Source organism: Lynx canadensis, chromosome X (assembly GCF_007474595.2).
Source record: "Lynx canadensis isolate LIC74 chromosome X, mLynCan4.pri.v2, whole genome shotgun sequence".
NCBI lineage: Eukaryota > Metazoa > Chordata > Mammalia > Carnivora > Felidae > Lynx > Lynx canadensis.
The window spans coordinates 73840228-73861466 of NC_044321.2; positions in this window are offsets into that span (position 1 = coordinate 73840228).

Consider the following 21239-nt stretch of genomic DNA (forward strand, 5'->3'; position numbering starts at 1 on the left):
GATGGGGAAACTAAACCCAAGATAAGTGAAATGACTTATCTACATTATCCAGTGAGCTTACAATAAGGCTGAATTTAGAACTCGGGTCTCCCAGTGTACTTCAATTTCCACTTGACATGCCACCTTACAATTTTCAAAAAAATTAGAAAAGAACATCATTGATTTCCTCTCTCCCATTCTCTTTCTTGTTGTCCCTCTTTCTCTCCTTCCTTCTTTATCTCCCTCTATTTCCCTCTCCTCCCTTCTCTGTCTCCCTCTCTCTTTCATTCTCTCTTACTTTCTCTCTTTCTCCCACCCTCTTCCTCACTCTTTCTGTCTCCCTTCTCCCTCCCTTTTTTATCACCATAGACCACTATGCATTAGCTTCATATTGGCAATCAATTGCCAAGGTTTTGAATCATTTACAGCAACAACAGTAATATATAATTAATATAATTATAGCACTTAGCTACTTTTAAGGTTATGTCATTGCATTTCTTTAAATCTGAAGCAAGGGAAGCATAAGAAAGGAAAGAAGGAAGGTAGGAAGGAAAGAATATAAGGAGAGAGTTGGGAATGAGGGAGGAGGATGGAAAAAACTAGCAAGCAATGCCTTAAAAATGCACACAAACTGTAAATCAAGTTTCAAACACTCTGAAAAAATATTGATTGCTGTAGTTTAAAGAGAAAAATTATAATCAGTTATGGATTTCCTAGATCTAAATTGACAGCAAAAGGCAGTTAAAAATTGTGGAGACACTTTTAAAAACAAAACACCCTTTACCATTTAAAGTCTTATAATCCTAGAAGAGTTATTTCAATGATTTTCTTATGCTTCTCAACTAAACTATTTAGAAAGATGGAACATGACTGATACACATAGGGACTCTTCTTGGACCCTTAATTTATATTGCAGGGATAGTGATACCATTCACAAATATACATTCTAATTGGCAGAAGTGGAAACTGGTTCTTTGAACCCAGATCTGTTGGCCATCTGTTTCATTTGGCTGCATATATTATGTTTGAAAATATTAATTTATATATATTATATATATAAATTATATATATATTAATATTAATAAATTATATATAATTATAAAATATATATATAATTATAAAATATATATATATATATATATATATATATATATATACTATATTAAGGAAAGGGAAATGTGTACAAAATAGGAAACAGGTTTTGAAATGTGAAAACACTTCAATTTCATCTGGGATCATAACATCAAACAAAAGCTAGGTGTACTGATGTACAAAGAGCAGTTAAATCAAACAGACATTTAGAATAATATATATTTCAAAGAAAAAGTCAGTTGACTAAATTCAATAAATTTGTTTCTGCTTTTGTTTTGCTTTGCTTTTTGTACCATATCAACTCAAATCAATTTGTGTTTAGCAAGTGTTAATGGTTACAGTGCTTTAAAAAGTTTACTGAAAGTTTTGAGCTATCTGCTATAAAAACAAGCAATCAACAAATCATAACAGTGCATAGAATTCTTTAAAATGCTAACTACTGAGCTTAATGATTTAATTATCTAAAAAGAACAGAAATATGTAATTTAATCGAACCCATATTTCTTAATTTAAAAATAGATCATAAATGCACATAATTTCTGTCATGCAAAAAGCTTGAGACTCTTTTAATATTTTACTCAGCATTCCAAATCTAGAGATGGCTCACTTATATCATTTCTCTAAAAAATTACCTAAGGGTGAAACTTTATTATTTTTTTTTCTTTTGGTATCAATGTAGGTCTTAGAATATCTAATTGAAATTTCTACGTATCTAAAATTTAACTTAAAAGGTTAAATATTAAAACTTTGTGTTAAATTTCAACCAGTTTAAAGACAGGAATAAGGAAAGGATGCCAATTATCAGTACTATAAGCTAATATTTTTCTGGGAGTATTAATAAATTAAATGAAATAAACAGAAAGGGGGAAAAGATTGTAAAGAAAAAGGCGACTCACGGAAGAAGGGGCCAAGATGGCAGAATAGCAGGGAAGGGATTTTTGCTTCTCTCATCCATGAAATACAGACAGATCAACACTAAACAATCCTGCACACCTAGAAAAATGATTTGAGGATTAACACAACAGGCTGCACAACCTGAACCACAGAACCAGCAGGTACACAGTGTGGAGAGGTGAACTGGAAGAGAGAGAAACCACGGAGGGCAGGGAGCTGTTTTTGCTTGCAGACAGAGGATGGAGTTGGTGGAGATTACAGGAAAAGCATCTCCCCAAAAAGCTGCTGAAGAGAAAATGGGAAAGTGTAAACAGCCACAGGGACTAAAAAAAAAAAAAAAAGGTGAAAGGAGAGGGTTTAAATTCCATTAACACTCTATAAACAGGGGGAGTGCAGAGTCTGAAACTCTGCAGCTTAATACCTGGTGGTGCTCTGGTAGGAAGGTCAAATCCCCAGGAGCAGAGAGCAAGGTCCAAGGGGTCCTGTAGCCAATCAGGGAGAGAAGGTTCCCCTGCAGGGAGAAGATTTTGTAGAGGCTGTGCACCCCATCCCCACAGGTAAAGGTCCCAGTGGACCCTGGAGAAAAACCACATTTCTGGTGCTGGAACAAAGATGTTAAGGGAGAAGCCCGGTGCCAGATGTGTGTTGTGATTTACCATAATTTCTGTAATGTTGCTACATAATTGGGTGAACATTCTCAGGGCAGGCTGGCACCTAGCAGCAGTCTCTGGGCATTGGCAGCAGCATGTTCCTATAAGTGTTCCTGTGCGTGGGTGGGTGCTCGGCCTTTGCTCAGTCAGACCCTCCCCCAGAGGATCTGAGCAGGTCACAGCCTCAGTCCCTCATAAATGAGGCATTGGGAAACACAGCCACATCTGAGATAAAACTCAGGAGGGAGGTGCCTCCTGGAAACCTACAGCTTGGTCATAGTGTAAAAGCAGGGAGTGGATGGAAGCTGGAGACAAAGGGGGGCTGCACGATTACTGGTCGGGGAGAACAGTATTCCAATACTAGAAACTGGGTAGCTAGATGATGCCATTTTTACCCCTCTTGTGCATGTGCATACACACCTACAAGTACCACAACAATCCACCCAGTAAGCTAAGCAGGACCATCTAGTGGATAAAGGAGCCTTTACACTAACCCAGCCCAACCAGACCAACCTCAGTCTTCAGGAACACCACAAGTCTCTCCACTTGCTTAGTTTATGGAGTATAAAGTGCTTCATAGTTTGACTTCTAGGGGAAACGGATGTAATTTCAATCGTTTTTCAGTCTGTTTGTTGGTTCAACTATTCATTTTTTTTTGTTTTCCTCTTCTTATTGTTGAATACAAAAAGAAAAATATTTTTATTTCTAATTTTTGTTAAAAATATATTTTTAAATTTTTTCTACTATATTTTTTTACTTTTTTTGTAAATTCTTCAAATTCTATTTACCTCCATCATTACATTTTATTCTATTTCATTGTATTCATTTTTTCAAATTTTCAAACATTTTCCTTTTTTAATTTTTTTTCTTTTCTAATCTTTCCGTTGTTTCTCCAATCTATCAAGCTCCTTTCAACAACCAGACCAAAACACATCTAGGATCTAGCATCATTTGATTTGTGTGTGTGTGTGTGTGTGTGTGTGTGTGTGTGTGTGTTTTCTAATTTTACTCTTTTTTTTTACCTTATTAATTCCTTTTCTTCATTCAAAATGATGAAACAAAGGAATTCACCCCAAAAGAGAAGTAGGAAGAAATGACAGCCAGGGACTTAATCAACACAGATACAAGCAAGATGCCTGAACCAGAATTTAGAATCACAATAAAAAGAATAATAGCTGAAGTTGAAAGTAGATTAGAATCTCTTTCTGTGGAGATAAAAGAGGTAAAAACTAGTCAGGATGAAATAAGAAATGTTATAACTGAGGTGCAATCTCAAATGTATGCCATGGAGGCAAGGACGGATGAGGCAGAGCAGCGAATCAGTGATATAGATGATAAATTCATGGAGAATAATGAAGCAGAAAAAAAGAGGGAGACTAAGTCAAAAGAACATGATTTAAGAATTACAGAAATAAATGACTCATTAAAAAGGAAAAACATCAGAATCATAGGGGTCCCAGAAGATGGATAGAGAAAAAAAGAGCAGAAGGTTTATGTGAGAAAATCATACCAGAAAACTTTCCTAACCTGGGGAAAGACACAGACATCAAAATCCAAGAAGCACAGAGGACCCCCATTAGATTCAACAAAAACTGACGATCAACAAGGCATATCATAGTCAAATTCACAAAATACTCAAGTAAGGAAAGAATCATCAAATAAACAAGGGGGAAAAAAAGTCCTTAACCTAAAAGGGAAGACAGATCAGATTTGCAGCAGACCTATCTGCAGAAACTTGGCAGGCAAGGAAGGAGTGGCAGGATATATTCAATATACTAAATTGGAAAAATGTGCAGCCAAGAATTCTTTATCCAGCAAGGCTGTCATTCAAACTAGGAGAGATAAAAAGTTTCCCAGACAAACAAAAATTAAAGGAGCTCATGACCATTAAACCAGCCTTGCAAGAAATTTTAAGGGGGACTCTCTGAGGGGAGAAAACATGACAAAAAAAAAAGAGCAAAGGAAATGAAGACTAGAAAGACAAAAGAACACCATCAGAAACTCCAACTCTACAAGCAACAAAATGGCAATAAATTCATATCTTTTAGTACTCAATCTAAACATCAATGGACTAAAAGCTCCAATCAAAAGACAGGGTAACAGAATGGGTAGAAAACAAGATGCATATATATACTGTTTACAAGAGAACCACTTTAGACCTAAAGACACCTTCAGATTGAAAGAGGATGGAGCACCATCTATTATGCTAATGGTCGAAAAAAGAAAGCCAGCATAGCCATGCTTATATCAGACAATCTAGACATTAAAATAAAGACTGTGATAAGAAGTGAAGAAGGGTATTATGTCATAATTAATGGGTCTATCCACCAAAAAGGCCTAATAATTGTAAGCAATTATGCTCCAAATGTGGTGACATCCAAATATGTAAATCAATTAATCACTAACATAAAGAAACTCATTAATAATAATACCATTATTGTAAGAGATGTAAACACCCCACTTCCAGCAATGGACAGATCATCTAAACAGAAAATCAAGAAGAGAACAGTGGCTATGAATGACACACTGGTCCAGATGGGCTTAACACATATATACAGAACATTTCATCCTAAAGCAGTGGAATACACATTCTTCTCCAGTGTACATGGAACATTCTCCAGGAGAGATCACATACTGGGACACAAATCAGCCCTCAACAAGTACAAAAAGATAGTGACCATACCGTGCATATTTTCAGACCACCATACTATGAAACTCGAAGTCAATCACAAGAAAAAATGTGGAAAGATAACAAAAACTTGGAGACTAAAGACCATCCTACTAAAGAATGAATGGGCTAACTGAGAAGTTAAAGAGGAAATTAGAAAGTACATGGAAGCCAATGAAAATGATAAAACCACAGCCCAAAACCTCTGGGATATGGCAAAGGTGAACATAAGAGGGAAATATATAGCAATCCAGGCCTTCCTAAAGAAGGAAGAAATATCTCAGATACACAATCTAACTTTACACTTTAAAGAGCTGGAAAAAGAACAGCAATTAAAACCCAAAAGAAGCAGAAGACAGGAAATAATAAAGATTAGAGCAGAAATCACTGCTATCAAAATAAAAAAAATAAACAAAAACAAAAGCAAACAACAACAAAAACTGTAGAACAGACCAATGAAACCAGAAGCTGCTTCTTTGAAAGAATTAACAAAATTGACAATAACCTAGCCAGTTTAATCAAAAATAAAAAGGAAAGGATCCAAATAAATAAAATTAAGAATGAAAGAGGAGAGATCACAACCAACACAGCAGAAATACAAGCAATAATGAGAATATTATGAACAATTATATGCCAATAAAATGGGCAATATAGAGGAAATGGACAAATTCCTTTAAACATATAAACTACCAAAACTTGAAACAGAAAGAAATAGAAAATTTGAACAGACCCATAACCAGTAAAGAAATAAATTTTTAATCAAAAATCACCCAAAAAACTAGAGTCCAGGGTCAGATGGCTTTCCAGGGGAATTCTACCTAACAATAAGGAAGAGTTAACAACTATTCTCTTGAAGCTGTTCCAAAAAATAGAAATGGAAGGAAAACTTCCAAACTCTATCTAGGAAGCCAGCATTACATTGATTCCAAAACCAGACAAAGACCCCACTAAAAAGAACTAAGGACCAATTTCCTTGATGAACGTGGATGCAAAAATCCTCAACAAGATACTAGCCAACCAGATCCAACAATACATTAAAAAATTATTCACCAAGATCAAGTGGGATTTATACCTGGGATGCAGGGCTGGTTCAATATTCACAAAAAAATCAATGTGATATATAACATCAATAAAAGAAAGGACAAAAGCCACATGATCCTCTCAATAGATGCAGAGAAGGCATTTGACAAAATAAAACATCCTTTCTTGATTAAAAAAACCCCAGGAAAGTAGGGATTGAAGAATCATACCTCGAGATCATAAAAACCATATATGAAAGACACAATGCTAATATCATCCTCAATGGGGAAAAACTGAAAGCTTCCACCCTAAGTTCAGGAATGAGACAGGGATGTCCACTCTCACCACTGTTACTCAACATAATATTGGACGTCTTAGCCTCTGCAATCAGACAACAGAAAGAAATAAAAGGCATCCCAATCGGCCAGGAGGAGGTCAAACTTTAACTCTTTGCAGATGACATGATACTCTATATGGAAAACCCAAAAGATTACAACAAAAAATGCTAGAACTGATCCATGAATTCAGCAAAGTCACAGGATATAAATCAATGCACAGAAATCAGTTGCGTTCCTATACACAACAATGAAGCACCATGAAGAAAAATCAAGGAATCGATCCCATGTACAATTACACCAAAAACCATAAAATACTTAGGAATCAATCTAGCCAAAGAGTTGAAAAATCTATATACTTAAAACTATAGAAAGTGTATGAAATTGAGGAAGACACAAAAAATGGAAAAATATTCCATGCTCACAGATTGGAAGAACAAATATTGTTAAAATGTCAATACTACCCAAAGCAATCTACATATTCAATGAAATACCTATCAAAATAACACCAGCATTGTTCACAGAGCTAGAACGAGTGATCCTAAAATATGTATGGATCCAGATAAGACCCAGAATGGCCACAGCAATCCTGAAAAAGAAAACCAAAGCTGGAGGCATTACAATCCCGGACTTTAAGCAATATTAGAAAGTTGGAATCATCAAGACAGTATAGTACTGGCACAAAAACAGCCACTCAGATCAATGGAACAGAATAGAGAACCCAGAAATGGTCCTACTAATGTATGGCCAGATAATCTTTGACAAAGCAGGAAAGAATATCCAGTGGAATAAAGGTGGTGTCTTCAGCAAGTGATGCTGGGAAAACTGGACAGTGGCATGCAGAAAAATGAACCTGGACCACTTTCTTACACCATACACAAAAATAAACTCAAAATGGATGAAAGACCTAAATGTAAGACAGGAAGCCATTAAGATCCTCTAGGAGAAAGCAGGCGAAACCTCTTTGACCTTGGCTGCAGCAACTTTTTACTCAACACGTCTCCAGAGGCAAGGGAAACAAAAGCAAAGATGAACTATCAGTACCTCATCAAAATAAAAAGCTTCTGCACAGCGAAGGAAAGAATCAGCAAACCAAAAAGGCAACAGACAGAATGGAAGAAGATATTTATAAATGACATGTCAGATAAAGGGTTAGTTTCCAAAATCTATAGAGAACTTATCAAACTCAACATCCAAAAAAGCAAATAATCCAGTGAAGAAATGGGCAAAAGACATGAATAGATACTTCTCCAAAGAAGACATCCAGATGGCCAACTGACACATGAAAAAATGCTCAACATCACTCATCATGAGGGAAATACAAATCATAACCACAATGAGATGCCACCTCACAACCTGTCAGAATGGCTAACATTAACAACCCAGGCAACAACAGATGTCAGCGAGGATGTGGAGAAAGAAGATCTCTTTTGCACTGCCAGTGGGAATACAAACTGGTGCAGCTACTCTGGAAAACAGTATGGAGGTTCCTCAAAAAATTAAAAATAGAACTACCTTATGACCCAAAAATTGCACTACTAGGTATTTATCCAAGGTTAAAGGTATGCTGTTTCGAAGGGGTACATGCACCTCAATGTTTATAGTAGCACTATCAATAATAGCCAAGGTATGGAAAGAGCTCAAGTGTCCATTGATGGATGAATGGATACATAAGAATAAATAAGATGTGGGGTGTGTATATGTATATGTGGTGTATATATATAGATATAATGGAGTATTACTAGCATTCAAAAAAAATGAAATATTGCCATTTGCAACAACATGCATGGAACTAGAGGGTATTTTGCTATTCAAAATTAGTTAGTCAGAGAAAGACAAATATCATATTATTTCACTCATATGAGGACTTTAAGATGCAAAACAGATGAACATAAGGGAAGGGAAGCAAAAATAATACAAATAAAGGAGGGGGACAAAACAGATGAGACTCATATATGGAGAACAAACAGAGGGTTTTTGGAGGGGTTTTGTGAGGGGGGATGGGCTAAATGGGTAAGGGGCATTAAGGAATCTACTCCTGAATTCACTGTTGCACTATATGCTAATTAACTTCAATGTAAATTAAAAAATAAATAAATTTAAAAATAAAGAAGCAAGTTTACTATTACTCATAGATATTATTAATAGTATAATTGTCTACTTAGAAAATTCATGAGAATCAACTGAATGAAACTATTAAAATGAAAATCAGAATTTAGGAAAGTGGTGATAATAGTAATATAGAAAATAGGAATACTGAATAAAAACATAATGGAAGGAAATATCCTATTTAAAACCATAACAACAAGACATTTAAAATACTTAATGTTGAATCTATAAAATGAAGAAAAATTCAATATTCTACTACCAGATATAAAAGAATATGTACACAGATGCAAGGAAGTATTTATCTTCTTAATATATAAGGGATTGTAAAAAAATAAGTAAAGGAAAAGAATGCAAAAGTTTCAAAATGGAGAAAAGACAAAGACAAATAAGAAAATAAAAAGGGAGATAATCAAATACCAATAAATATTTGAGGGGTACCTGGGTGGCTCAGTCAGTTAAGTGTTGGACTCTTGGTTTTGGCTCAGGTCATGATCTCACCATTCGTGAATCAAGCCCCACGTCCAGGTCCATGCTGCTAGCTCTGCAGAGCCTGCTTGGGATTCTCTCTCTCTCTCTCTCTCTCTCTCTCTCTCTTTCTCCCTCTGCCTCTGCTCTGCTCATGCTGTCTCTCTCTCAAAGTAAATAAATAAACTTAAAAAAATTGAAAACAATTAATTTGTGATGGAAATAAAATATATCTTAGTTATTAAATTGCAGATATAAAATTGCATTCTTTGTGCTGAGGGCATACAGCTTGGGATATTACAAATTACTGCATCTTTCTAATGGGTACTTTAGTAGTGCAAACCCAAGTTCTTAGAATTGTCTATTCCCTTTAACTCAAACATTCTACTTTTATGAGTTTCAAGGAAATAACTATATTTATTTTTATTTGTTTATAAATAGTTCACCAACATTACTTGCAATTATAAAATATTGGAAATGATCTGAACACTGTACCATATATGATTAGTTAAAAAAACTATTAATTTATTTGACGAATACTATGCATAGATTAAAAATGACAAAAAGTGCTTATATATTTTAAGTGTGTAAACATGTAAAATAATAATGTATTTTTGTTTATATATATACACACTGTACTTTTTCCTTATTTATTAAATAAATTGTTAATGTGTATGTATATTTTTTGAATGCCTAAGGGTCATGTTCTATTAATCCATCTAATTAATTCATCTAATTAATTCATCATTTATTAATCATTAATCAGTACATATTTATTAAATATTGGTTATTATTAATATATAGTTTGCTACATATTACATTGGTCTACAATAAGTGACTTATAGGTGACCTTAAAGGATAAAAAAGGGTGTAAAGTTACATGACCTCTCATTAAATGACACCAGTGTTCTATTCCAAATTCCAAATAAGCAGGAATGAGGGAAACATGGTTAGGCTGAAGGCTCCTATCCCAAGAACAGAAGTGGGTATTACTTACCTCAGGAATATAGTGTCTAAAGCCCAAGGTGAAAATCAAAATGTTTAATCTTGGAAACAAATTAAATCAATATGTTATGTAAACCACCCAAATCCAAACATAGAAATTCTCAGCATAAAATCAACACAATGAAAGCTGTGGGGTAAACATTTAAAGCAAAGGTTTGGAAACAGTCTAGTGTAATTTCTTAAGCCAATTATTTGCAGCTACAGTGGACCCTTTTTATGGCTTCTGTGCTTGAATATGGGGAATAAACTATGACTTAAGTGTTCAACTCACATACTGCACACACACATACTTCTTTGTTTTTTAAGTTCTTAGATTTTATCATTTTAGAGTTGACCTTTGAACAACACAGGTTTGAACTATGTAGGTCCCCTATACACAGATTTTTTCAATACAGTAAAGTACTATAAATATATTTTCACTTCTTTATTATTTTCTTAAGGACATTTTCTTTTCTCTAGCTAACTTTATTTTAATAATATAGTATACAATACATATAACATACAAAATGTGTATTAGCTGATTATTTATGTTATTAGTAACATAAGTCCACAGTAAGATATTTGTAGTTAAGTTTTGGGAGAGTCAAAATTTTTATGTGGATTTTTGACTCTGTGTGTGTGTGGGGGGGCAGTGTCAGAAACCTCCACATTGTTCAAGAGTCTACTGTACTTTTTCTCTCTTCCACTGTAACCTGGCATTTATGTTATCAGTATGTCTTTATCTTTTTCTGAGCATACTCTGTTTTAATTTGCTGCTTATCATCTATTATGTAGTGGAAAACCATGTAGTCAAGTATGTTTGAATGTGTTTAGTATAAAAAAAGTGATAATAAAAATGATGAAGTTAGAAAACCACCATTTTGCAACCATCATACTAATAATTTATTCTGAAAATCAACAGACTGTAAAACCATTGAATGATATATGAGGAACAGTATACCATATTTATATAGTATCAATGCATTTCTCCACAAATTATATATTAATTACAAACTTTACAGTGGAGCAATATGGCTGATATCATGTTAAAACCAAAGTTAATATCACTACTGATAATAAATGTGATATAATTTAAGGAACCTATTTCTTCTATGATACTTGCCAAAAAAGCATGACCCAAATGTAATCATGAGGAAACATCAGATGAATGCAAATTGAGGTACATTCAACAAAATATATGACCTATAATCTTCAAAAATGTCAATATCACAGAAAACAAAGAAAGGTTGACATAACATTCTAATTAAAGGAGACTAAAAGTCACATGACAGCTGAATGCAATGTGTGATTATATGTGGCTAAAAATTATATTATTGTGGCAACTGTCAAAATTTGAATATAAACTACATGCTAGAAAAGAGTATTGTGCCTACTACCCAAGAGAAAGAATAATAAAGGAAACGTAACAAACTATTAACAATGGGTAAATATGTGAAGGATAATGGGTGCTCTTTGTACTATTCCTGATTCTGTAAGTTTAAATTATTTCAAATTAAATTTTTAAAGAGATAATAATAGAGTACCCACTTTTATTTTCCTTGAAACAAAGTACATGGGCTTGACTGACATACTTTGGCTACTCAGATACCTTCTTGGCTAAATACTATTTTGCTATTTAAAACAAACACAGAGGAATTAAATGTTAAATGTTAATAATTTACAAAATTATTTACTGTTATCCACTGAGTTGACTGTATATATTTTATTGATAGTAAATCACACTTATATGTTCATTTTAGTCATAAGTCTATACCTTAGCACCATTCATGATTACTTACCTGGATAAAAGAGGAAATCTATAGACTATATAGAAATTTGTCAAAATCATAGCCTAGGGCTTCATATACATGCTTTCATCATTTGAACTGAATTATGGGTTACAGTCACAATCAGATAGTTGATAACTTTCTATGTGTGTGGCCCTAACAGCTTTATTGTCCAAAGGTGGGAAGCAAGAAGTACATAATTCAATAGTATCATAAAGAATAACCATGAAAGCTATTTATACCAAAAAAAAAAAACTTGACCTGGGAAAATTATCTGTATTGTTACTGACAATTCAAAGCTACCAATAGTTCTAGAAATAGTCAATCTTACTCAAGCTAAAAAAGAAGTGGCTACAGTGTTCTCCATCTCTCCTGTGAAACAATGTTTCTCCAATGAGAAGGAGAGAGAGTGTTTTTAATCTGCCTTTGGTGTGATTATGACAGAAAATAGAAAACATAACTGGACTACAGAAAATGCGGCCCATATGGATCTTCTGTTAACAAGCAGAAATCATCCAGCCTGAATGAAAGATTAAATGTGTTGAGACTGAAATTATTTGCATGATTTGATGTGGTAGTAAAAATCCATCACCTGAATAGAAATAATTTTATTATTTTATGCCCCAAACTTGCTATTTTGTTAATGCAAAATAACTGTTATAACAATTAATCTGTATACTTAAATATCTGTTTCAATTATGCAGTAAACATGACAATATTACTTTTGTTGATCAGACCACAATCTTAATGATTTTTTCCTTGAACTATAATTTTCCACAAAACTTTACTCATACAGATATGGAATAATAATAATAATAATAATAATGTAAATATAACAACTACTATTAACAGTACTTGAGCAGTTACTAACAATATTACCACCAATAAACTTTTATATTTCTCATGTGCTTGACACTATGCGAAGTATTTTACATATAATTAATTTAATTATTCTAACAACCATAAGAGGTAGACATTATTAGCTCCATTTTAAAAATGAGGAATGTGAAGTTAAACTACTTGCCCAAGATAAGATTCCTAGTAAATGGTAGTCCTGAAGTTTGAACCCAAGCAGCCCAGGTCTGGAGTTCATTCTTTTAACCTTCCTCAATTACTGTTTGTATACTGTGCTAATTACCCTATAAATTTCTCTGTTTTGGCTGCAAGTAGCAGAAAACATTATTTAAACTCACTCAAACAATAAGAAAGTGAATAGAATTTGCATAATACTTAGTTCAGAAATAAAACAAATTCAGATTCTTTTACTGACATCATCAAAAATAGATCCTTTCCATTTTCCAATGCTGCCCAATATGTCAGCTTCATTCTACAGTTTGTTTTCATTGGTTCTAGGAAGGCTCCCAACAGCAATGTGAATTACATGCTTCTATATTCATGTCTGTCAGTTTGGCTCCTCTGAGAAGCAGAAAGCAAGATGGAATTGTGCATGCAAGAGATTTATTGGAGGAATGCCTGTGAATGATAAAGGGAAGGAAGGAAGTGTAGGAAGATCCTTCAGCAACATGTGCCTCAGGAGGACACTTAAACAAAATGCAGTTCTGTCAGAAACATGGAATGGAGAACAGATAACAGGTAGGCCACAATCAATGCCTACTACACATTTTAACAATTCTATGCAGTTTAGTGCTATGAAAAGTACTGAATAAGACTTAAAATCAAAGAAAGAAAATGGAAATCTTTCACTGAAGTCTTGGAGTTTGTAATTTCTTTCATTGAAAATTACTTCTGATGAGAATGAGCCAAAGTCTTCATTTTTAACAATAATCAAACCATCCCACTAGAATATCTCAAAATCTAAAGTCATAATTTTCTCTGGTTTCTATTGACAGAAGTTACTAATTAGATTCGTATGGAGGTCAACAGAATGCTTATTCTGAGAGAACTCTTTCTAAGTACCAAAATGGTTGGTTGACATTTTTAAAACTATCTATTCTCATCATATTAAATTTGATTGCACTTTTTAGCCTACATGTATAGATACTTCAGAAAATATTCCATTTAGCTTCCATAAGAATTTAGAATTTTCTGAGAAAGTGATCAGTAACTATTTTGTGATTAAAACAAATATGGACTTAAGTCTGAAATCCTAACTTCAGGTCATGTTCTCAAATTCTGTCACTTTGATAAGCCTTGTCAGCTGTCTTATCTCTGTCTCTCCATCTTCGAAATGGGAATCTGGCCCATCTCCCACCCACCTCTCTCCATCAACCTTCAGTTTGTTCTCTATCTTCAAGAGTCTCTTATGGTTAGTTTCCCTCCCTCTTTTTCTCCCCTCCCATATGTTCATCTATTTTATTTTTTGAATTCCACATATGAGTGAAATAAATTGCTATTTGTCTTTCTCTGGCTGACTTATTTCATTTAGCATAATATACTCTAGCTCCAACCACAACCACATCATTGAAAATGGAAAGAATTCATTTTTTTTGATGGCTGCATAACATTGCATTGCAAACATGTGTGTGTGTGTGTATATATATATATATATATATATATATATATATATAATACACACACCACACACACCACTTCTTTATCCATTCATCGGTCCATCGGTCAATGGACATTTGGACTCTCTCCATAGTTTGGCTATTGTTGATAATGCTGCTGTAAACATTGGGGTGCATGCAGTTCAAATCTGTATTTTTGTATCCTTTGGGTAAATACCTAATAGTGCAAATACTGGATCATAAGGTAGTTCTAGTTTTAGTTTCTTGAGAAACCTCCATACTATTCTGCAAAGTGGCTGCACCAGTTTGCATTCCCACCAGCAGTGCAAGAGGGCTCCCCTTTCTCTGAAATCTCACCAACACCTGTTGTTTCTTGTGTTGTTAGTTTCAGCCATTCTGACAGGTGTGAGGTGGTATCTCATTGTGGTTTTGATTTGTATTTCCTGATGATGAATGATGTTGAACATCTTTTCATGTGTCTATTAGGCATCTAGATGTCTTCTTTGGAAATTGTCTCTTCACATCTTCTGCCCATATATTAACTGAGTTGTTTGTATTTGGGGTATTGATTTTGATAAGTTCTTTGTATATTTTGGATACTATCCCATTATCAGGTATGTTGTTTACAAATATTTTCTCCCATTCCATTGGCTTCCGTTTGGTTTTGTTGATTGTTTCCTTTGCTGTGCAGAAATCTTTTATCTTGATGAAGTCTCAATAGTTGATGTTTGTTTTTGTTTCCCTGCCATTTAGTGACAAGTCTAGTAAGAAGTTGCTCCAGCTGAGGTCAAAGAGGTTGCTGCCTGTGTTCTGTAGGATTTTGGTGGTTTCATGACTCACATTTAGATATTTCATCTATTTTGAATTTATATTTGGGTACTGTGTAAGACAATGGTCCGTTTCATTCTTCAGCATGTTGCTGTTCAGTTTTTCCAACACCATTTGTTGAAGAGAGTGTCCTTTTCCATTGGATATTCTTTATCAAAGATCAGTTGTAAAAGATTAGTTGATCATATAGTTGTGGCTACAATCCTCGGTTTTCTATTCTGTTCCGTTGATGTATGTGACTGCTTTTGTGCCAGTACTATACTGTCTTGATGACTACAGCTTTGTAATATATCTTGAAATCCAGAATCATCATGCTTCCAGTTTTTTTTTTCAGGATTTCTTCGGCTATTCAGGGTCTTTTGTGGCTCCATACAAATTTTAGGATTGTTTGTTCTAGCTCTATGAAGGTAGAATTACCTTATGATCCCCTCTATTGATGGGGAATGTATTAAGTGTGTAGATTGATTTGAGTACTATAGACATTTTAACAATATTTGTTCTTTCAATCCATGAGCATGTAATGTTTTTCCATTTCTTTGTGTCCTATTCAATTTCCTTCATAAGTCTTCTATAGTTTTCAGAGTACAGATATTTTACCTCTTCAGTTAGTTTTATTCCTAGGTATCTTATTGTTTTTGGTGCAATTTCAAGTAGGATTGATTCATTGATTTATTTTTTGCTCCTTTGTTATTAATGTATAGATATACAATAGATTTTTGCACATTGATTTCATTTCCTGAGACTTTGCTGAATTCATGTATCAGTTCTAGCTTTTTGGTTGAGTCTCTCAGGTCTTCTACATAGAGTATCATGTCATCTGCTAATAGTGAAAGTTTGACTTATTCCTTGCTGATTTGTATGCCCTTTACTTCTTTTTGTTATATAATTGTTGAGGCTAAGACCTCCAATACTATATTAAATAGCAATGGTAAGAGTGAATGGGCATCCTTGTCTTGTACCTGAGTATAAGGGAAAGGCTCTCAGTTTTTCCCCATTGAGGATATTAGCTGTGAGTCTTTTGTACATGACCTTTATGATGTTCAGGTATGGTCCATCTGTCTTGACTTTCTTGAGGATTTTTATCAAGAATGGGTGCTGTATCTTGTCAAATGTTTTTTCTGCATCTATGGACAGGATAATATGGTTCTCATCTTTCCTTTTATTAATGTGGTGTATCACGCTGTTGATTTGCAAATATTGAACTAACCCTGCAGGCCAGGAATAAATCCCACTTTAGCATGTGAATAATTCATTCAATGTACTCTTGAATTTGACTTGCTAGTATCTTACTGAGAATTTTTGCATCCATGTCCATCAGGGATATTGGCTTATAATTCTCCTTCTTAGTGAGGTCTTGTCTGGTCTGGGAATCAAGGTAAGACTGGCCTCATAGAATGAATTGGGAAGATTTCCTTCCATTTCTATGTTTTGGAAGTTTGAGAGAAGAGGTATTAACTATTCCTTAAATGGTAGAATTCCCCTAGGGAGCCATCTGGCCCAGGACCCTTGTTTGTTGGGAGATTTTTGATTACTGATTCAATTTCTTTGCTGATTATGAATCTGTTCAAAATTTCCATTTTTGCCTTTTTGAGTTTTGGTATCTTCTGAGTTTCTAGGAATTTGTACATTTCCTCAAGATTGCCCACTTCATTGGCATATAATTTTTCATAGTATTCTTTTATAATTATATTTCTATGAGGCTGGTTGTGATCTCTCCTCTTACATTTGTGACTTTATCTGTTTGGGCCCTTTTTTTCTTTTTGATTAGTCTGATTAGGTTTTATCAATTTTGTTTATTCTTTCAAAGAAACAGCTTTCAGTTTCATTGATCTATTCTACTGTTGGTTTTTTTGTTTGTTTGTTTGTTTGTTTGTTTCTATATTATTTATTTCTGCTCTAATCTTTATTATTTCCCTTCTTCTTCTGTCTTTATGGTTTATTTACTGTTGTTTTTCTAACTCCTTTAGGTTTAAGGTTAAGTTTTGTATTTGGGATCTTTTTTGCTTCTTGAGATATGCTTGGTGCAAGATACTTTCCTTGTAGGACTGTCTTTGTTGCATCCCAAAGGGTTTGTACTGTCGTACTTTCATTTTCACATTCTTCCATGTGTTTTTTAATTTCTTCTTTAATTTCCTGGTTAACCCATTCATTCGTTTGTAGGATGTTCTTTAATCTCCATGTATTTGAAGGCTTTCTAATTATTTTCTTGCAGTTTACTTCAAATTTCATAGTGTTGTGTTCTGAAAATATGCATGGTATGATCTTGATCATTTTGTACCTGTTGAGGGTGGGTTTGTGACCCAGTATGTGGTCTATTCTGGAGAATGTTCTATGTGCACTGGGGAAGAATGTGTATTTTGCTGCTTTAGGATGAAATGTTCTGAATATATCTGTTAAGTCCATCTGGCCCAGTGTGTCATCCAAAGCCATTGTCTCATTGTTGATTTTCTGCCTAGATGATTTTTCCATTCTTGTAAGTGGGGTGTTAAAGTTCCCTACTATTATTGTGTTATTATCAGTGAGTTTCTTAATATTCATGATTAATTGATTTGTATATTTGGGTTCTCCAAGTTGGGGCCATAAATATTTATAATTGTTAAACCTTATTGATGGATAGACCCCCTTAATTATGGTATAATGCCCTTCTTCATCTCTTGTTACAGTCTTTGTTTTCAAATCCAGTTTTGTGGATATAATTATGGCTACTCCAGCTTTTTTTTGGATGTCTACTGACATGATAGATGGTACTCCATCCCCTTGCTTTCAATCTTCAGGTGTCTTTAGGTCTAGAATTAGTCTCTTGTAGGGAGTATACATATGGATTTCTTTTTTTAATCCATTCTGATACCCTATGTGATTTTATTCATGCATTTAGTCCATGTACATTCAGAATGATTTTTGAAAGTTATAAATTTAGTGCCATTGTGTTACCTGTAGAACTGGTGTTTTTGGTGATGTTCTCCAGTCTTTGCAGTTTCTGTTAGTTTGGTCTTTTTTTTTTTCTCCACTCAAAGTGTCCCCCTTAAATTTCTTGCAGGGCTGGTTTAGTGGTTACAAAACTCCTTTAATTGTTGTTAATCTGGGAAAATGGTTATCTCTCAATGTATTCTGAATGACAGCCTTGCTGGGTAAAGAATTCTTGGCTGCATATTTTTCCCATTCAGCATACTGAATACTTCCTGCCACTTACTTCTGGCCTTCCAAGAGTCAGTGGACAGGTGTGCTGCTAATCGTATGTGTCTACACTTGTTGTTTGAGGACCCATTGTCCTTAGTTGTTTTCAGAATTTCCTCATTATCTTTGTATTTGCCAAGTTTCGCTATGATATGTCATAGTGTTTTGTTGATTTTGAAGGGGTTCTCTGTGCCTCTTGGACTTGGATGCCTGCTTCCTTCCCCAGATTAGGTAAGTCCTCAGCTATAATTTATGAAATAAATTTTCTTCCCCTTTTTCTTGCTCTTCTCTGGGACTCCTATGATATAGATATGGTTTCATTTTATAGAATCACTAAGGTCCGTAAGTCTCTTCTCATGGTCTAATAGTTTTCTTTCACTCTTAAAACAGTTTCAACTTTTCCAAATTTTATCTTCTATTTCACCTCCTTTCTCTTCTGCTTCTCTAATCCTCATCGCAACTGTATCCAGTTGGTTTTGCATCTCAGTTATAGCTTTTCATTATTATTATTATTATTATTATTATTACTATTATTATTATTACTGCAACCTGACTAGCTTATAGGTCTTTGATCTCTGCAGCAAGGGTTTCTCTGGTGTCTTTTATGCTTTTTTCAATCCCATCTAGTAGTCTTATGACTGTTCAAATTCTTGTTCTGATATTTTTCTTATATCTGTTTTGAGCAAGTCCCTAGCTGTGATTTCTTTTTGACCTTTTTTGGGGGACAATTTCTCTATATTGTAATTGTGGCTAAGTTTCTGTCTTTTGTGTGATTTAAAAGCTTGTTATATTTCCTGCACCTGAGAGTAATGCTATATTAAAAAGGGGTCATACACTGTCCAGGGCCTGGCACTTCAGGAAGTGTTTCTGGTGTATGCTGTGTGTACTCTGCTTTTGTGTTTTGACTGCTGTTTCCCACTGGTCAGCCTTCTTCAGAGACCCTCCTTGCTTGCAGTGGGGGGGTGTTTGGACTTTTAACTAGGTGTGCTTTTATGTGTTTGTTAAAATAAGCCAGAAAAAAGGGGGGAGTTTTATCTCCCCCCAAAAAAGAGACAAATGGAAAGGAAAGAAGAAAGAAAGAAAGAAAGAAAGAAAGAAAGAAAGAAAGAAGAAAGAAAGAAAGAAGAAAGAAAGAAAGAGAATCAAAAAGCTATAAGGCTGATTCCAAATAAAAATAAAGAAAGAAAGAAAGAAAGAAAGAAAGAAAGAAAGAAAGAAAACAAAAAGTTAAAAAAAAGAAGCCTGATCCAAAAAAAATGAAGAGAAAAGGACATGAGAAAAACAAGCAAACAAGACTATGAGCCCCATTCCAAAAGAAAAAAATTATGAAATTAAAGAAGAAAAAAGTAAGCCTGGTCCTATTTCCACCAGAACTGCAGGTGGTGCTTTGAAGCACTCTATTTCCTGTGCACTTGGTGCAAGTAGGGTGCTGCTTGTGCTGGTCTTCTGGAAGAGAGGCCTACTGCATTTGCTCAGATTCAATCTTGCCCCAGTAAATAAGCAGTTTCCAGACACAGGGAGGGGGGTGGTATAAGCGATCCCACCTCCATGGGGGCTGCTGTGCTGCTGTCTGAAGTCCCAACATGTTGATGTTGGGAGGAAAATGGCACCATCCCAATATCTCTTCCCAACAGGTTTTATCACAAACCCTACTGTTCAGGCAACCCTCAGAAAATAGCGAGAGCAATTAGCTTTCCCCACTCCACAGCTCTCCTGCTTTCTCTTTGGTCTGCAGCTGGGATTCAAAACTCAGTCTTAAAGGACCTGGCACCACAAGGATCCACCTGCCGCCTCTGGAGTAGACCCTCTCCACACTATCTGGTGTCCTTTGTCCCAGAAAAACAGTCCCACACTGGCATGGTGCTCAGGGTCTATGGTGAAGCACCACTAAAAGCAGCAACATTATATGCCCTCTGGGTGCACCCCTGTCTCTTGCAGATGAAAGGCCTTTTACTGATGCCTACAGGGTCTTTTGTCCTTGGACAGACAATATACTCTCTTCCAAAAGTATTCCAGGAAGGGGAATGTCCTTCCCACTTTACCCCAGAGATTCCTACACATGCTATGCACTCTGGAGTCAGCTACCTCTTCCTCAGTAGTGCATGCCACAGATCCACTCTAGAGAAAGTCACTCACTTCCAAAACCTCGGAGTTTGAGCCAAACACTGTTTGCAAAAAAAAACAAAAACCAAAAACCAAAAAACAAAAAATGTGCAACACTCAGCACTTCTGGCTCCCCAGTCCAAGGTATAGAGAGGTTTTCCTCTTATGTGAACCCAATACCGCACTCTCTCAAACCCTCTCTCTTTCTCTCCCTTTTTATCTCCCCAAGGAAAGGGTTCCCACACCTGCAAGTCATGGCAGTTTTTCTCACCTCCAATTCGCTTCCATGTGCCTTGTATCTGCCATGCTATCTCCCTCCAACCATGGAGATACTTCTGCCAGTCTGCAGATTAATTTCCTGGTTGTTCTGAATGATCTGACTTCAATACAGCTGTGTTTAAGGGATGAGGAAAGCCCAGGATCCCCTACTTCTTTACCACCTTAACCCCCCCCCCCGTTTTTTTTACATTATCTTTAAATGTACATCTTCCATTCTAACCTCTTTTTCAGTGATCCTGATGCTGGACAAACATGGGAGTGTTTGTACAGCCACCAGGCATTTCACAGCTGAATGTGCTCCTGTGATTGCCCTGCTGAGAAACATTTTATTATTTTCCAAAATGTGTAAGTTTTCTTGTTCCATGATCACAGCAACCAAAGATAACTCAAGAAAATTAGTA